A 19,795-nucleotide genomic window follows, 5' to 3' on the forward strand; every position below is an offset into this window, starting at 1 on the left:
ATTAAGGAATTTTAGATAAGTCAACTATAAGAACTGAAATGTTATTTCTGGAGTAATTTGTAACAGCGCGTAAATAGAATTGACTGTAATTTGAAAAAAACAAAATTTCAACCGGTTAACGCCTAAAAATAGAGAAATTAGTGGCTATGAACATGGCCGAAAGAACAATGTTGAGAAAGTTAAACGCGAATAACTAACTATATAGTTATACGAATAATATGACCAACTAACGAAGAATTAATAGATGCAGCATCAACGAAGAGGATGAGACTATACAGACATCTATTAAAAAAAGGGTAATTTCATGCTTGAAGATTAACGAGAGAACAATGTTGGAGAAATTAAAAACGAACGACGTGTAAAATCAGAAGAATTAAAAGATCAATGAGAAGTAGAATGCATCGGAGAAGATCAAACGATACAGCGTTAATATTATCCCGAAGCACGAATAAAAGAACGGTATTAAAATTGTCTGGAGTTCCAATTTCAAACAAGATCTCGGATTATCTGCAGGAAATCAAGCACAATGCAATTACTTTGCTTATCGGTTGAGAAATTTCTGTATCGCGTCATTCGCCCTTCTCTTGTGACGCAAATCGTGGTATTACGCATGATTGCTAATAAAATAAAAATCAGAAAGAAAGACAGCAAGCAAAAATGTAACGATGACGGTGATTATCAGCGCGATAGATCATTCGTTCTACTTCCTGATGTCCTTCTCTACACGATGATAGGCTCGATTTCTATATTTAAAGAAACGCATAGACGTAAGCAGAAGAATACCATATTAGTAAACTGGAAGCTGTAGCAGCCTTTAGAATGGCCAGAAAAGAAGGAAATATACGAGGGACACCGTTCAGTTCCTATGTTGCGGTTTCGTAATCTGTCGTTAATGTTAGAGATAATGTTTATGCTGGTCGTTATCGAATTGTCCGCTTTTGAAACAGACATGACCGTCACTACGAAACAGATATTCCGATTGGCTTGCATAATATGTGTCAGCTCTTACAGCTGCGCGTAATATTTGCTTCTCAGCGTGTCCTTCTTCCTTCGAGTTTCGTATCCTTCTGATTTCTCCCGCCGCTTCTATATTTTCTCCTGTTTTTTGGTCATTCGTTCTTCATTTACACGTAGTATTATTCGATCGGTTCTACGACATCTTTCCATTCTTTTCAATCTTCCTTGTTCGTAGTATTTTACGATATCGAGTTTGCTTATTTGGGAAATATAAAATATCTTGACTTTCGTAAATCGATAATTTACAATTTCTCTTTGGTTCGCGAGCTCACGCTAAAAACTGTGACTTGAGAGAAATTGTAAATTAATAGAAAAATGGTAACTTTCCCTCTTTCGAAGTAACTTTATAATTTTCTTCTCTTTGTTCGTTTTTCTGAATTGTTAAATTTCAAGGTATTAGCGATTTCCTTGACTCGAAAAATATTGACAAATTTTCATAGAATTATTTCAACGTCGTGTTCTCCAGGATGAAGCGAAGAAACGTGCAATCTCGAAGGTTTAGATGCGAGACGGTTAACTGTATATCAAGGTAAGAGCCGAAAAGCAATTTGTACGATCGTTTCTTTATACAAAGACGAGAGAAGTGACTCCCATGAATGGATGAAACGACCGCAAGCAAGGCCATCCTGGCTGCCTGGTTCCATTCGCTTTTTACGAATACAAATTTAAGTTCAAGTTCACCGGCGTAAACGATCTTGAAAGAGTTCGACGAAAAGACACGGTTAAATGTTATCTAATCGTCCTTCAATTTCGCTTCGGTCCTACTTGACAGGTATATCATTTTCTTAAGTAACTTCCTTACTTAACTCTTACTTAACTAGCTGATTAAACAATTTTTTCAACAGACTTTTTCCATTTCGAGATGTGTAATAAACCTTAGGTTGTTTTACTTATCTCGCGCTCTGTATCTTTTGCTTTTTAACGGTCACTTTCATTTAACGCCATTTTGCTAGCTATGCTTCCTTTAATTACACTTTAGTTATACTGTTTAGTAACTAAACAGTATTGCGTGTATAGCTTATGGTTAAATAGTTCAATCATCTAAAAAATTGCACGTATCTTTGCTCAAATTCTTCATATTTAAGTCGTAACAAACGTTATTTAACAAGAGCTAACAAACAAGAACGCACAGTGAACGAGCTAATTTTCAAGTGATTAGACTTTGATGTTCTAACGATTTTACTAATCCTCCCTTTTTACCAATCCTCTATTGCTTCCGCGGACGATTATTGTTTACAATTATAATATTACTTACTTACGCGCTGACGATATCATATCGGCATAATGAGATCAAAATTGAACAGCGACTATTTCTATTTTTGTGCATCGCACACCGTACTGCGATGGTAACTTGATAATTGCGAAACAAATTCAGGAAACGTTTGCTACGAAGTAAGAAGTAATAACAAGCAAGAGTAGTAATAATAAGCGAAGGTATCTTCGGTCCGTAATTGAGTAGCATCGATCATCTTCAATGCCAGTCAGATGAATCTCGTCGATAAACGCAAAGAAGCTCGTGTTCATGGTGATACATTTTTCTGTCGCATGGCTGAACGTTGCGTTACTGCGACGCTACGCTGATACTACACCGGCGTTCTCGATAAAAAATCCTCTCGAGCCAGCTTGGATTTTTCAAATGATTCGATCAGTTTTATGTAGTATGCGTATGAATCGTTTTCCTTTACTTCTTGTTCCTTTTTTTCTTCTTCTTTTTTTCTCGAGAATCTCGAGAAATCGTGCAATTAAAGAACAAGGTAGAATCAGTAATTAGTTACCAGGATGACGGAAACGACGTTCTTACGCGTGTCCTTCTTATCCGTAGAATCTGGAATTTCTGATGGAATAATTTTTGTCCTGGCAAAGGCACGTGTCGAAGACAATTGCCAAGTCTCCGTGACGAGTAATTAAAGGATCGTTGATTGGTCCAATTTTAGAACGTTAGAACGCAACAATTACGTGAGTCGTCGGTAAAAAAGGGAAGACGTAGAAATGTACAGCTATGGCGTGCGCGTATGACCCTCTTTTCCGTATACGAAGGAATTCTTGACGGGTGTCGAAAACAATCGCGACGTTTTCACGGCGAGTAATTAAAATTTCATCGACGCTAAATACGATTTTAAAATGGATGGTTTGTTTGTAAAAGGAAATAATTTATTGTGGATGAAAGAGATTCAGAGAAGCCGTGCGCGCGAGGAGGACAGTGCAATTCCTCGCGTATGAAGCAATTCCTTGTACAGCAGCGTGCATGTGTGGTCGAAATGTCAACATTCTATAACTGCTTCAAATTGTTCTGAACAAGTTGCATTGTAATTAATCTGTCTTGAAGGCGAATAACAACTCATACGGTGTTAATTACTTGTATCTGCGGCATAAAAACAGGTGACTGTACCGTTGAACGGTACACGTGCATACATGTATGGTACTTACACGTACATACATGCATGCACATAAGCATATGTCTCTTTGTATGTATGTTTATATTCATGTTTCTTCGTACGCATATCGAATCGTCAAAATAAGGTGATTTAGAATGCACTAAAATTCGATGATCTTAATCTGTGACTAACTTTTAGTAGGACTAACTTTACCTTAAGCACATTTTTAGCTAGTAAAATTAAGTTTGCTTTTATTCGATCGAAATGTACGTTGATATCATGTTAAACGTGTATTAATCGCAATTTATTTACTTAATTATAGAACATTTGAATTTTTTATGAAATCCATATAAACGATGATTAAATGGTTAAAGCTTTTCTGTCAATTACGAAAAATATTCCCCCATATTGCCATCACATTTTTAACAGTTAGACGTTAATCATGACGTATGTAATTTTAATACATTGTATATGGACTGGATATATTGTACATTAATTATTTCCCCTTCGTCCATGATCAATTTTCAGGACATGCCCTGTCCCTTATTGTTGATCAAGCAAGCTTCGACTGACCACATTTCCGAAGTTTGTCGACCGTTCCTCGGTGGATTCCACCGATGGACGTCAGATAGCCCTTCGGGCTTGTTTCCTACGATTTTCGATAACTGTAATTCCATTTATTCCCTACTGCTATGCGTTTTCAGCCAGGTATCCTTGGAAATATCGAGCTGGACACGCTCAGCTGGCTCATGGATTGATATTACACGAAAGAGGAAACAAATCAGTTATTTGTAGTATCGACGATTTTTTCCAGGTACGTCGTGAAGAAAACTATCGCGCACGTGGAACAGGAGGAGAGACAGAGACGCGATTTTTCCTTTTCATGATCATGGGGAATTATTGCAATCGATATTGTAAACAAGTCCTGGCGGAAATATTTTAATCAACTTGCGATTGGTTATATAGAGTCTATCAGGTTGAAGCAATTTTTTATCTCGTCGTAACTTGAAAGATATAATTACCATGAGCGATCGCGTGTATTAGTAATAACTATCGTGTGTAATTTAATTAGCTTTTAAGTGAAATAATAATTGCAGGGCGGTTTGAGGAAAATTACGATTTTTAATATCTTTGGAATTATACAGCCCTCCTTAGCTCAAGTAATTTATATAACATTTGTTCATTTCTCGAATCATCGCACATGACACGACTTGAGACATCGATATATCTTCATTCTGAGTTAACATTATTCTTTTCTTTTTTCATTCTTCTAAATAATGAAAGTCTAATAACAGGATGTATTGGTATCTCTCATACAAGAATTCTATTGACATTACTTAACTTCCTTCTTATATTCATTAAGACAGGAAAAGATTCAATAACGAAGTTTAGAAAGAATAAAGAAAAAGTTACACACGAGTCAACATATAGCGAGGAATCGATCTCACGAAAGTTCCAATGATGTAACCCGCGAGAGAAAGAAGAAGAAGGAAATAGCGTGCAAGTTCAGGAATCGCCAGCGATCGTATAAAATATTCTATATAACGTTCAACGATCCTAAAATAGAAAAATGTCTTTTGCGAAACTATTGAAATTATTCCAACCCTTGAAAAAATCATTAAAATAATCTTATCTGAAGAATTATTGAAATAATACCCAACTGAAGGATTATTCAAATAATTCCATACTTAAATTATTTCTTACGCCCACTAAAAGCGAAACAGATTCGCTAACAAGTTCAGCGAAGACCAAAGTCAAAGAAAAAGCAAACTCTTCCCCAAAATTAGCAGAGAATCGATCACGCGGCAGTTTTAGTGGCATTAACTGGCATAAAGAAGCAGAGAAAAATGAGATGCAGGTTCACGAATCGCACGAGGATGACGATAGGTCAGGCGATGATATCCTCTCGTCGATACTCGGAGATTTCTTCGCGATTTCGTGCCGTGCCATTCAAATGAATTCAAATGTCTCATCAATAATTCATGAGGCCGGTTATCAAGGCTACAAATCTTAGGCTCGGGTCCTGTGCATCGTCTGTAATGTTTCATGGCACTCGAAAAGATTCTCCATGAGACGTTACAAAATTATATCAATACTAGTAACAACGACAACAACGGCAACAACGGCAACAACGACAACAACGGCAACAACGGCAACAACGGCAACAACGGCAACAACGGCAACAACGGCAACGGCAACAACGGCAACGGCAACAACGGCAACGGCAACAACGGCAACGGCAACAACGGCAACAACGACAACAACGACAACAACGACAACGACGACAACAACGACAACGACGACAACAACGACAACAACGACAACAACGACAACAACGACAACGACGACAACAACGACAACGACGACAACAACGACAACAACGACAACAACGACAACAACGACAACAACAACGACAACAATAATAATAATAACAACAATAATAACAATAATACTAATCGATTAAAACTTTTTCTGGAGACATCAACAAAGATGAACGATGAAGTGTTGTAATCAGGTGAGAGGCAAACGTTGCGTGCCGGAAATGTGAACGTGTCATCGTTAACGCGGCCGGAGGCCCGTCGTCACAATTTATCTTCCCACTAGGGAGAAACACTTTATCTTGAGTTTCCCTTCGCGGGCTAACCTTGCTGAATTGCTTCAAACAAATGATTTTTTTTTTTTGCTTTTGTTTTCCATGGGAATCTAAGGTGGATTTTGAAAGTTGACGAGTTTCGAATCGATTGGATTTTGGAAGGGAAGTAGTGATGCTGTTTCTATTAGTTCCTGGAGAAAATCGTGGAAACTACTTTTTGAGATTTGTACATGTATTTTAGACGTTGATTTTAAAAGACCGATATTTGTTTGGTACATTTATTTTTGAATTTTTATCGGTGGGAATTTACAGTGTTTTCACGATTCTGCTTTAATTTAATTTTTCACGCCGTTAACACGTTAGTTGCCACGGTGGTTATCGGTGACCAACTAGGTAAAATAAATTGAATCTTTTAAAATGGTTAAAACAGGAATTTCACGGATTAAAAAATTGTCAACAACATGAACCATTTAAATAACATCGTTGGAGAAAAATTGTACCTGTTGGGGTTATCTGTATTCAGTTAATGTGTAACAGAAATATATTCGAGTATAACGGTATAAGTTCAGTGTATGCTAATCCAGATCTGCACGCTAGCAGCGTGACATTACAATAGAGCCCCGAAGCCATGGGCCTATGGTATTTATAATTCCAAAAATCCAGTTTGTTTACATCTCGCTGCACCATCTACACAAGGCATATTCCAGAAAAGGCTATTGGTCTGGAAGGCCCTTCAAATTAATTTAGTAGTAGATAATGCTTAATAGGTTCGAAAATCAGGAAAACTAAACAGTAGAGCAGACGTAGAATTTTCCTGGAAGAGTGGAGTGTTTTCCTCCAACAGTGCCAATACAAAATAACACATTACAAAGAATAAACGTTACCTCGTACATCTCAATCTATCTTTTAAAGCAAAATATATAAAAATTGAACGCGTTCAGGAAAATAAACATAACGATAGCTATACAGCATATGGCATATGTCAAATCAAATATAATATATTTTTTAACGTACCAGAATTTCAATAGAATTTTAGCAGAATTTTGCTGGATAATTAGTTTAGATGCGCGGTAGGTTGAACAAAAATTGAAAATCGCTGCATTATATCAATCCGTGTCTAAACAAGAATCACGTATTAGACGTGTAACGTCACGAACAACTATTACAAGTGACCTCAAATTCCCTAGAATTTCTGAAAATATCACGGAGCATTCAGGAGGCATTCTACGACCGGGTTAACCAAGGACAGGAAGTGTATCCTTAACGAGTACCGGCGATAAATGGAACAGTTCCAGGGAAATAGTTGCACGATACGGTAAACGTGGTTCGATGGAAGTAATGAGTCGCGTTTTACGTCAAAGTATATCCATCGAAACTGGGTCCATGGAAGTATCAACTAGACAACAGTGTTATACGATCTTTCAGTGAAACTCCATCTGCATCTATTACTTTATTTCATCGATCAATACTCGCTGATCCACTTCTAATAGGACGAAAGAACAAAAAGAATTGTCGCAACGTGTTAACAAGTTTCTATTGGTCGCAGTTCCGTGACTTTTTCCATTATCCAGAATCAATATACCGATAGATGAATATAAGATGAGGAAGAAAAAACTTCGCTTAAATCTAAGATCGAAATGGTTTGACGTAGCGCGTCATTATCGTAACACGATCGGCAAACGCGTTAGCTTTGGTTGGTGATTCGTTCTCAGCGATTATTAGCGACGTTTGTAGGTTCTTTTCGTGGAAACCTTGATATAACTTGCCTCTCGATCCGCTTTTTAAACGTTCAGACTATTTATTCGAATGGTTTTTCGTTTCAATCGAACGAGCAACCTTGGTTGATTTAGTGAACGTTTATTAGAGAACTCGAGTAATTATGCGAAAGGGAATTATGCTCGATCATCGTTAGTGTCCGGTTTTACGTTACAATAAATCATGTACCTACTCGAATTGATAATTCTATGAACATGATATCGTGTTTACAATGTTTCCATTCTGAATTACGATTTTGCTGCTTTCAAAAACGATGGAAGGAGAAGATTGAAATTTTCCAGTTTTCGTGTTTCACAGTTCGTTCCATTGTTTCATGGGATACATAATTTACGATAAAATTAATTATACAGTACTTTGTCTTAATTTCATTGGAAATAGCATGTAATGCTTAGTTAACGTCATCGAATCGCGAATGACTCATAAACGTTTCGTTTGGACTTATGTTATTATATTTTAGACCATTTTATTCTATTTCAATTTTTCACAGCATCTAACACCTAAACTGTAAAACTTGAGATATTTTATATCTGAAATTACTTTTCTGTCATGATGTTATTGTAAACGAGAATCACGCAGTTTTTCAAGGACTGATCGGAACCGCGTTCATTTTAGCATGTCACATGCCACGGGGTCATCGGTCACCGACACTCAACTTGTCGGTGCCGCCATGGAGGTCACCGGTAACCGGAGTGCCAAAATTGGTAAAAATAAAATCAAAAAATTTGAACAAATGTGGATTGTTCATTATCACCATCGTTACTACAACGGCGTGACGAAATTAATACAGTATAAAACATATAAAATAAATTTATTTATACATGAAATATAGACCTATAATATTTCACCGTTACATTTATCGCATAATAAAAAATTCATTATGGCGCCACGGGTAATCCCTGTAAAGCTAGCATTCAACGTGTTCAAAGCTTCTTTCAGTTCGATCAATAGTATTGGCATAAGAATAACGCAAAGGCTCATCGTTGTTGCGTTTATCGAATCAACGAGTTTATATTTATACGTTTTCCGTGATAAACATTTTTTTGTTTTTTTCCTCGTCAACCACAGAATTAAAGATTTGTCCAGCTGTTATTACACGTAAGTTATGCAAGGCAGTTTATTTTACATTAGGCCTTCGTGTCTGACCACAATAAATTTAAATATATTTATAAATTCATAATAATTTACATAAGTATAAATAGTTTTTATTTGAAAGAATTTTTAATTGATTTGCAAAGAAGAAGATTTAAACCGAAAGATGGTATCAGTAGAGACCGTCTATAACCAGATTTTATATACAAAACGACAAACTTTAAAATTCTCTACGGTCTTTAATGAGGTTATCTCATCCGTTTGAAATTCTTAACAATTAGTTAAAAATATGAAACATTTAGTAGGGGACCTGTTGCTCTCATCGCTTTAGAATCCGTAAAACTTTCGACCACAAAGTACTTCGTTTGAATAAAAAATCCTGCTCGGTACAGCACTTTACAATTCTACAAACCTCATTTTTTCTACTTCAAACCTATTTTACGCGTTTTTACGTTCTGTATTCGACTTATTTTCCAGGTACACAGTGTCCATGCTTAAAATTTCACACCGGCGCGATGATAAAAAAATTATTTTATACTGAATCTCGTGTTTTGTTGTTAAAAACTATGGATATTCGTAAAAATAAATTTCACGCAAACTTTAATTTTTGGAATCAAAAATCATTTTAATCGATCAATGAAATTATGAAAATTGTCCAGAGATTCCAAAATTATTAAGATTAATCTTCTCTTAAAGATCCTAAAATTATTAAAAATCAGAGATTTTTAAATCATTAAAAATTGAAGATTCTAAAGTTACTTTATTTATTTATTTACATTTCATAATTCTGCCTTCCGCAGTAAAGCGGACTTCCAGTTACACTTCTCCTTGGGATTCTAACGTTATCAAAAATGATTAAAAGCCTAAAGGCCTAAAAAGTTCTCTGTTTGCTATTTCACTGTTGTATGCTTTCTCACCCTTCGTCCCTAATCGATGAACATCGCTCTAATTCTTTTCTCTCCCTTTACTTTCGATCGCACGAGAGAAGCGTCGAAAAACCCACGACCAGGAGGGATGAAAGGATGGTTTCAGGGATGGAGATTCGTGAAAGCAGGCTGCGAGGGAAGAAGTGAACCGAGATTGGTCCGATGTTTGTTCAGCACACAACCGTTTCGTATGTAGAAAGCGTTCATAGAGAGGTGGTTGCGCTCCTTTATGCGCATGCCCAATAAAACAATCTCCAAATAATATTCTGTTCTTCGAATTTACTTTTTCAACGTTCCATGCTTACGGGCTATAATTTTCTTAAGACGCTTAAAACGATCTCTTGAGCTTTCGCCTTTTCGGTGAAAACAAGCATTTTTTTATCTCCACTTTAGACTCGAATGTCAACTTCTTGACGTATTAAAGGATTTTAGAAGTTTCTTACCATTTTACAGTACGTTCTTGTTGAATTTTTGCTGGATGAAAAAACGCTTATCCGATACTTTTAGTATTTGCCTCGAAGCTGTTTAACGATATTATCCTTTTAATAAAATTTAATTATAACGCGCTTTTACGAAATGATAGCGTACACAGTGACTGTTAATAATTTCTGGTCAGAGCGTAATTTTATTTTGACGTACTTTTTACTTTAATAAAATCCTTCGAGTAAAATGTTCCGCGATATTGTATAATATTCTTCTAAAAAAAAAAAATATATATATTAATGCTAATCGATGGAACTATTAAAAAGATCGTACAGTTTTTCGAGAATGTTAATAGCCTTCTTGATAAGAAGACATCGCTTGTCCTATCTTGGTATGCGTTAAGGGTTGATGGTATAATTTACTATATTTTGAAGATCAAAGTTACGATATTCATAAGAAGTTTACCAAAGTTGTACCTAACGCCGCTTGATTTTATGTGATTATACTTGCAAAGTTCTGTATCGCTTATTATACAGTTTTGTTTTTATTAAAAGAAAAGAAAAATACCTCTCATAGGGGTAGTTTGCATATTTGGTGGAGACTGGTGAGTATAAGTGTCGTTGTCGTTGAGGGCGATGCACTTGGTTTAAGTAGGCTAATGGGAACTTTCGAGTAGCCATCTTCATAACTTTTCGTATCTCTTGCGAACAGCTTCACAATCTGTATAACATTGCGGCTCTCGATTTTCTACAAAAAACACTAAATACCTTCGAACCGTTTAAACACAGAGTGCAACTGGCAAACTTTCATTACAAGATCAAATTTAATTCTACTTGCCTCGATGGACGCAGGCTATCGTTAATTAAAATCCTCCCACCAATTTATATAAATATATGAATATAATACGAAACCTTTTTAATGAGCTAAAAATAACACGAGATTTTTAGCAAATTTAAAAAAATAAAAGAATTAAGATTAAATTTAGACGTAGTCGAACCTTATTTCGTTCAGTAATTTCCGTGAGAAGTACAGGAAGCATAACTGAACATAATGTGGCAGATCCATCATGATAGATTTCGTGATTTTAATGTTACGTGTTCAAAAACGTTATATTAAAAGAGCAATAGTACTAGGATAATTAATATTTCTGAAATGTGTAAGTGCAGTTATACTTTCATGCTATTAAAACTGGAATTGTATGAGCGTTTTTATCATCTTCTTGAATAACTGCACTTACACGTCTATTTTACTAAGGTCTTCAGTTGTGATTTATTAAATTGTTTATCATGATCATTAATTAAACTGTTAAACTGTTCATTAATTTGTATAGTTACAATATCGTACATATTCAATATGAAATTTCATTACTGTAATTTATGGATTGGTTTTACCTTACATTATTGCAACAATATACGTTTCATTATAATAATTTACGTTCCATATTGTAACAATATAGCTACATAATTTGTGCAAATCAATGCAAACATTTGAGCAAAATATAATCCTTCGAAATATATCTTACAATGTCTTGACGCTTCGTAAAAATGTAAGTTAAATTTTTCAATTAAACATTCTGCTCGATTCAAACCTCGTTATATGTTATTCAAACCCAATACGAAAGTGTTTTCGTGTTAATAATTCGTGTTTCATCGAAACGCGTAAATGTGGATCGCGATTCTAATCGATACCTATTCGATCTTGAATTAATTAAAAAAATTAGCAAAAGCTCGTTACGAGGAGTGCGCGCTTTCAAGGGAACTTTTTGCACGGCCGGGAATAGCGTCGCACCGCGGAGGCAGCCGATTCTTTCGTCCCGGAAGCGCACTGGAACTTGGAGATTTTATTACGAGCGTACAGTGATCCTGTTTAATTGCATCCGCTACAAGGCGACCCTCGAAAAGCAATTTCGAGTGTACCGGAGGCTGGATTTATCGCGACCGGTATTCACTGTAAACAGCCAACGGCGTTCCTCTTAATTCTGCCGCCGGCTTCCGATCCTTTACCTTCGCTCTGTTGGCCGCGGTTTTTCTTTCGTTTTCGCGGCACCGCGAAACGAAGGTCACCTTGAGATCTGGAAGCTATGTATTTTTCGAAGAAACACTTCTTTCGAATAATATACGGTTTAAGAGATATTTGCCTGGCTCGATCAAGACGAGACACCTTGTATATACAGGCTGTTGCAAAAACATGATACGTGCAAGGATTTTGTTAAAGGGAATAAGAAATAATTTCGAAATACACTTAGCATTGTAATTATTAATATATTTATTTAGTATAACATTGTATTTATTATATCATACTAGTTAATTAGATCCAAGTGTATTAATTTTGGTATTTGGTAAAATTTTATATTAGGAAAATGAAATATAGAAACTTATTTAATTCTAAGAAATGGTTCTTTATTATTCATATTGCTCGATCATTTTTCAGCATGGGAAAACCATTTTAACCAATTTAAACTGTATTTTTCCTTATTCCCATGAGTATGCCATTCCGTTCTCCGATATAGTGTCAGAATTTCGTACAGGCGTAGAATTATAAGATCGACCAGTACAGATTCCAAAATCAACGCTTTCAACGTAAAATCTAATTTTGTATTTCTATGTAGGGTGACTTAATTTACTAGTCTATAAACGATAATTCAGTTAACGCATTAACAGTCGTCGATGTAATGTAATGTTTCGTAATTAAAGTACTTACTACCAGGTAAGACAATTATCAATGGCTCTGAGGGATTTCCTGGATTTATTTGAGTTAATTCTAGGAAACGATTAAGGTTTAATATTCGTAGGATATCGTTCTGCAAAATTATTAAACGCGAGTACATTGCAACGCGCTGTAGTTAAAGATCTATAATGTTTAAGAGGGAAAAAAAAAGAAATAAAAAATATCGAGAGATTTTTGAAATCGATGTTCTTAATTTAAAATGTAATTTTGTCTCTTCTTATACTGACATTTAATGAGCTTAATTTACTCAACCCTAATGTAATTAAATTGCAACAACGAATATCTTCGCAATGTTATAATATTAATAATATATATACATCGTAATATATATTTTTCCACAGTTTCCAATGTCTACTACAAGATCTTCATGTTTGTGACACACGGCATACTATTTGCCGCGATACGAACCGCATCGTTTTTGATTTTCGATCGATTTGAAAAGTTGCTATGACATACAGTAACTTAGTTGTATATCAATCTAGTGATAATACGATTTTGATTTGCGCAGAGTACAAGCTATTTCAACAAGTTGGTAAAATTTTTTACCATGTAATATGATTTAATACCGTAACGTAATTTAAAAGTCGAAGGATCGAATCCTGAGATTCTAAGATGATTAATAATTAGTCTTGAAGATACGGTCTTGTAATTTAAAGGTATAACAGCATAATGATACAATCTGTAATATAAATGAAGATTCAGTATATCTTAAACGTAAAACGCGGCTATAAAATGTTTCAAAATAGAAATATCCAATGTTTTAGAATCCTAAACCAGTTTGAATCTTCAACAAAACTCCGATTTTTTGAGGAACCTTGACAATACGCTAGCTTTTATAGAAGCTTTTTAAAGCTATGTTAAAGGAAAGAATCAACAAGTTTAACAATCATAATACTTAATACCATTCGCGTCACAACGTTTAAATTTATCAATACACATTATAAAAGTCCAAATAGTTGCATAAAGCCGCGTAAAAATCCTAAAGTATACGAGTTGAAATAAAATTTCTGAAACGGCGAACTTCTGAAAAAACTTCGGACCTCGACGATACGCTATCTTTCACGGAAGCTTTCAAAGTTATCGCGAAGGCAAAAACCAACAATTTTAGCAATTACGCCATTTAGTATAGTTCGCGTCACGCCATTTAGATTTATCAATATACATTATGAACGTGCAAATAGTTGCATAATACAGTGTTTAACAATACTAAATCGCACAACTTGAACCTCTTAACGAACCATCGAACTCCTGAGAAATTCCTCTTGACAATAGGCTATCTTTTACAATTCTTTGCCAGTTATCTCAAAGACAAGAATCAACAATTTTAACAATTACAGAAGTTTCATCCGCGTCACGCCATTTAAAACAATCTAACACTTGCGCGTGACAAGCGCGAAACTGGTGTCGCCAGCTCGATTTCCGGCAGACGACACGACGGCCAACTCACTTGCCGCCGTTCATCTAACGGCGTTTAAGCTTACTTTAAAATCGATCGATCGCCTGTCGAACAATTGATTTATGGTGTTCGCGCCGTCCTATGTCAAATTCTTCGAAACATGACGTAAACGTCATGCAACATAGGGCGGAATGATGTCAATTGAAGAGAATTGCGCGAATTGAACGTTGTATACTCAGTTTCATCCAGCACTTTCGCGATGGAACACCGGTTTACGAAACCGTGGCATACAGTTTTCGTGGAAATTCCACGCCCGCGAATAAAATCACACGGATAATCAAGGCGTATTGTGTCCAAGTGGTCGACGTTGTTACAACGAACCTATCCACGGAATTTGTCGTTTTATATCCGTCGCGGATACAATCCGCGAATATGGCCGTAATCCTATCGTTTAATGAGTTTCCAGATCAATGACGACATGCGTTATAATATATCATTCGTTTTTTTGCACCACTATTCTTCATCGTCTGTTATTCTACGCGTTGCTGAAGTATTGTCAACTGCGACGAACTATTGTAAACTGCGTCGCGTTGTCGCAAGCCTCGGCTCATAATTATAAAACAACCCTAAAACTTTTAATACGACGAAAGCTGCCTGGTTGAATTTAGTAAAGTTATTTTCCCCTCCTTTTTTTTTTTACTGCACGAATCAACCTACGCTAATGAGAGCTTAAGACAAGACGCGTACAATCTTTATCTATTCGACATTTTACAACTGTACGAATAATCTTCTCGGTGGATTAAAAGACCTCGCGTTTCTTTTTTTCAATTAAAAGAAATTGCCTGGCGATTCGTCAAATTCGGTTAATGAACAATTTTTGTACGATTTATGTTTGAAAACGAGCTCTTTAATTCGTTAACGACTCGTAATATATCGTGAATTGGTAGAATATATCGATGGTCATAACTTTTCGCGAGGATATAATTTTTACTGATTAAAAGGAAAGCTTGTTCGATTAACGTTAAAATATTCTCATTTTATCATTGTATATAAATTGTATATAAAACCACTAATTTTTTCAAATACATTAGAACAGGAGGCTGTAACTGGTCAGAATTTGTGGTGAAAATAAAGAAAATGTGCAAATTAATTAAACTATCAATAAATACGACAATTAATTGAATAACTCGCGCACCATATTTCCTTTGATCGAACGTGGATTTTCCATTCGCTCAGATGAAGTTGAAACGAATGGCAATGCTGCTAAAACAAAATACTTGTTGCGTGTCGCTTAGATTAACGAGTTGCAAATTCGTTGAACGCTGTAACATACGGATAAGATGACTACTACATACATTCGCTGTCTCTGCTGCAAATTAATGCTACAGAGTGGAGTTTAAATTTTAAATGAGATAGGAATACAGAATAATTCCAACCTTCAGATGACATTAAAATTGACGTACATTACGAACTGAAAGTTTTGATGTAGCGCGATCCTTAGCATAAATCGTGAAAATAACGAATTAAATATTTGTCCCCTTAATATTAAATGGAAATTTGTAAAATAATCAAATGGAGTGACAGATGGATTTCGTTTGACTACTGCCCGCGTATATTAATTATTTGAACAAATTTATAAGAGAGAGTGAGCTACAAAATTATCGTGGAGAAATATTTGTAGAATGAGGTGGGTAGCAAATGAAGAAGAAATATTTGTATAAGAGAATGCAGTTGCAGAATAAAGTTTGCTCAATATTAATAAATTTTTGCAATAAAAAATCCAATTGAAAATATTCCAGGTGGTGTAGTATACTAAGCGAAGTACAAGCGTATCAATTAAAATTACTTTCCAAAAATCTATCCCGACCGAAAAGTTTCAGAAGTTGAAACAAGCTCCTCAGTGATGTTAAAAACCCAACGTCTTTTCAATTAAAAGGTTCTCCATTTAATATTCTTCGATCGAGAAACTTGTCAATTAAAAATCAGATGTTTCAAAATGCTGAACCATGTCAACTATCGTAACTTTTTATCAAAAGGGAGAGAAAGTAAACGAAACGCTGGGAAAATACAAGAGAAAAGAAATTACATGTTGTTTAAGAGTTTATCTCCTCTCGAGCGAATAACCTTTTCTCTCGAGAAATTCGTTGACTCGCACGATCTCTACGTCTCGAATTCTCGCGACTCTGCTTCTCGAGTGCCCTTGGTCACGGCATCGATTAACTTATTAAGAACCAAGTAGCAAAATAATACATAAAAATTGTGTAAACGCAAATTGTGTAACCCGACTTATGTGGTAATTGCAATTAATCTTCTCAATTTATTTTTGTTGTCCCGTCCCACGGGCTTCCTTGCTTTTTAGAATGTATCGATTTACCTGGAAATCGTGTCCGTGGCGAACAATCCAAATTCGATTTCAAGTTCCATTCCTGGGACAATAGACTTGATCCGTCGCGGATTTTTGTTTCGTTTCTGTTTTGTACTTAAATTCAGGTAATTCTTTCACGCGAGACCATCTTCAGCGAAATATGTATTCTTGGAATTGTAGACAATTTTACTAATATTATATTTGTTAGAAATATTTTTGAATATACGTAAATATTATTAGAAAATTATTGAAAGATTAATCCTATGTGTGCTATATCTCTATTCACGCGGAGGACTTTGTTTTGAATTTTCCAAGCGTCCATAACAATGTATTTTGTAGTGTTTTATTTGAATTACATAGGACTGAAGATATCTCTTCACTGTTCCTTTAGGTTTTCAAGTTAAGAAACGTTGGAAAACTCTCTATGAAAAATTAATAATTAAAATATTGTATCATAAGATTGCATGTTAAATTTGGTTTATTTCAGTACCAAGTAACGACTTGTTAGATTAAATTCGTGTGAACCGATCGAAGTTAAGAACATAATGAGAGTACAGATTTTTTTTATTGAGAGATCAAATTAAAGATTTTGCCACTATTGTTTCGAAAATTCTTCATCATTTGTGAAACACGTTCTCTCAGAATTTAAAGTCGATCGGTTTTCTAATCAGAAACAAACAAATTGTTTGGTAAATTTATTATCACTTACGAAAATCACAATTTTTCAGTCGACAAGGTTTCCTGGCATGAAATATACGACAAAATTACGTGTTATTTATCGATGAGATTATTTCTCCACTGCCTCGGATTAACTCGAATTCACGCAACTAAATGCAGCAGATTTTTCTCCGGTACACATCTTAATTGCACGTTCGTCGCGACTAATCACAGTTTGATACAATGGAATGAAAGATGCATTAATTATTTCTGCGAAACGCGCTTCCACTAAGCTAACGACTTACAGTTCTCTTATATTTACCCCGCTAAAACAAAGAAATGAAAAACCACCCTCTCAACACTAAGATTGCTAAATCTGTTGAAATGACACAGACCGATTTTTCGTTTGTACATTACAATTGGCAAAATTGTTATGGTTTTCGTTATATCGCTTCAATCATAATTATTTACGCTATTGATCAAACATTTGTAATAAAATTCAAGAATTTAAGAGAAAGTCAGTTCAGGACTTTGTGTTCTGTTAGAAAACTTTTACATCAGAATTCTATCGAACTGAAGAAAATTACCACTGACAAATTTATCGTTTCAAAACAAAAATTACTAGGAGTAATTCGATGTAGCTATAGCTTAACAGGTTTTTAAAATGTGTACATATATTTTTACACATATTAAACCTTCATAATTCGAATACTAAATTCCTACAAGTAAATGTGATAACATTTCTCTTGACAATCTTTGCATAAAATATCTAAGACAAACTTTTAACGACTCGATCGAGGATAAAGAAAACCGATAGTCTTGAGAGAAAGACACCATATCATATTCACTTGTTTAGAGATTCTTAATGAGAAATAGTTTGGACAAACTGTAAATCCAGAAGACTCGCTACGTGCGTAAATGATGTAGAGACATCAGAGAGAAAGGAACCGAAATCGACGCGTAGGAACGTCGGTTTTTAGAAATATTCCATCCAATGTACCGATGAAGCAATGTACTCACGACAGGAATTCGAACGAAATCCTTTCTGGTCCTAGCCGCTACCGAAGAATAATGGCCGTGCAGAGGATTGCCACTTCACTCATCGCCGACTAACCTTGCACTAAAGCTCTGTCACCTCGCTCTGGCAACGATAACAAAACTTGCGGACGTAGTTCAGCATTTTAGACGCCCTGCATTCGATCAGGGTACGTGGAGAGCGTGCCAGCGTGTAATTCTTCGCCACTTAGAGTGGGTCATTAACGATGCCCTTGTCACGTAATTTTTGGGTTGGCCGGTGAAAATAAAATATAGTTGAGTCGTAACACAACTATTTACTTGGTTTTAATCAACCTTTATTATGAATTCAGCAATCACAATGTAACACGCACTGAATTAACATAAATCACAATTCACTTCAACCACGTTATGTAAGACTTAGTTACAACAATACATTAAGTACGCGACTTATAAGAGTAGAGACCGACATAGATATGTTGACTATTCTAAGGATACAGAATAAGTGAAGTTTTACTGACGATACTGTGGCTGAGGAAAGCTAGGGGTGGGTGTGTCTAAGGACACGGGACTATCGGATTTGTTGATGACAATTTTGGTTAAGGAAGTGAGGGCAGTAGACACCATCTCCGATTGGATAATAGGACGGTTGGTGGACCAGGAAAGGTTTTAGCCGCCCTCGCGAGAAAGTTGCCAACGGAACATACCAGATGTGGAGAAAACCAACTTTCTAAGCTAACACGTGGTAGACAATAAACGTAAAGGGAAATCTAAGACAGGAAATACTCGCTTGGTCCGAAGGACCTTAACTATGAAAATGCCAAGGCCCCTGGTGGGCACTTAAGACTATTGAGGGTGCGCGCCAAGGATATGCAGACATCTGGGTGCCATCCTGTCCGTGGTGTGTGGCCTGGTCTCTGATATGAATTGACGTTACATACCCCCCTTCTTAGATTGATTTTGGTCCTCCAAAATCTCAGTGTTTCTGCGGATTATCTCTAGGTCAATTGGCTTTTCCGGTAAGGTTGCTGTTTGCGTGTTGCCTAAGTATATTATAGTTATGAAGCCCGTCCTGGAAAATAAGGTTTTAACCGGTTTCCATTAATTTTCTTGATATTACCTTCTATTAAACCCTCATAATACGGTGTTTTAACTCTCTCAATGGTGTAGGGTCCTAGCCACTCTATGTCTAATTTATGCTCTTTATGGTCGTTGTGTATTAAGACTCTATCCCCTTCTTTAAATATTGACTGGGGTTTTATTATTCGTCGTCTCTGATCTCTTTGATATCTTTGTTTACTCTTAATCAATTGGTCGCGAGCTTTCGGAAGTCTAGAATCCCATTCTCGTTTTCTGAATGCTACTTCGTCCGCGTAAGTGCGTTGTGGATTTCGTGAAATGGTCGAAGGTAAGTTGGCTTTGTGTCCGAATGTCAAT

General features: G+C 35.7%; 1 long non-coding RNA gene across 1 annotated transcript; it reads right to left on the reverse strand.

Moving 5' to 3' along the window:
* Positions 1 to 948: 948 nt before the first annotated feature.
* LOC117241231 lies at positions 949 to 18,601 on the reverse strand. Its single transcript, XR_004494928.1, has 3 exons — positions 18,365 to 18,601; positions 1,908 to 1,919; positions 949 to 959 (listed from the first exon to the last, which is right to left on the reverse strand). It is a non-coding gene; the product is annotated as an uncharacterized LOC117241231 (long non-coding RNA).
* Positions 18,602 to 19,795: the final 1,194 nt, after the last annotated feature.

The sequence above is a fragment of the Bombus vosnesenskii genome, unplaced genomic scaffold, assembly GCF_011952255.1.
Source record: "Bombus vosnesenskii isolate JDL3184/JDL3185 unplaced genomic scaffold, Bvos_JDL3184-5_v1.1 scf7180000015476, whole genome shotgun sequence".
Taxonomy (NCBI): domain Eukaryota; kingdom Metazoa; phylum Arthropoda; class Insecta; order Hymenoptera; family Apidae; genus Bombus; species Bombus vosnesenskii.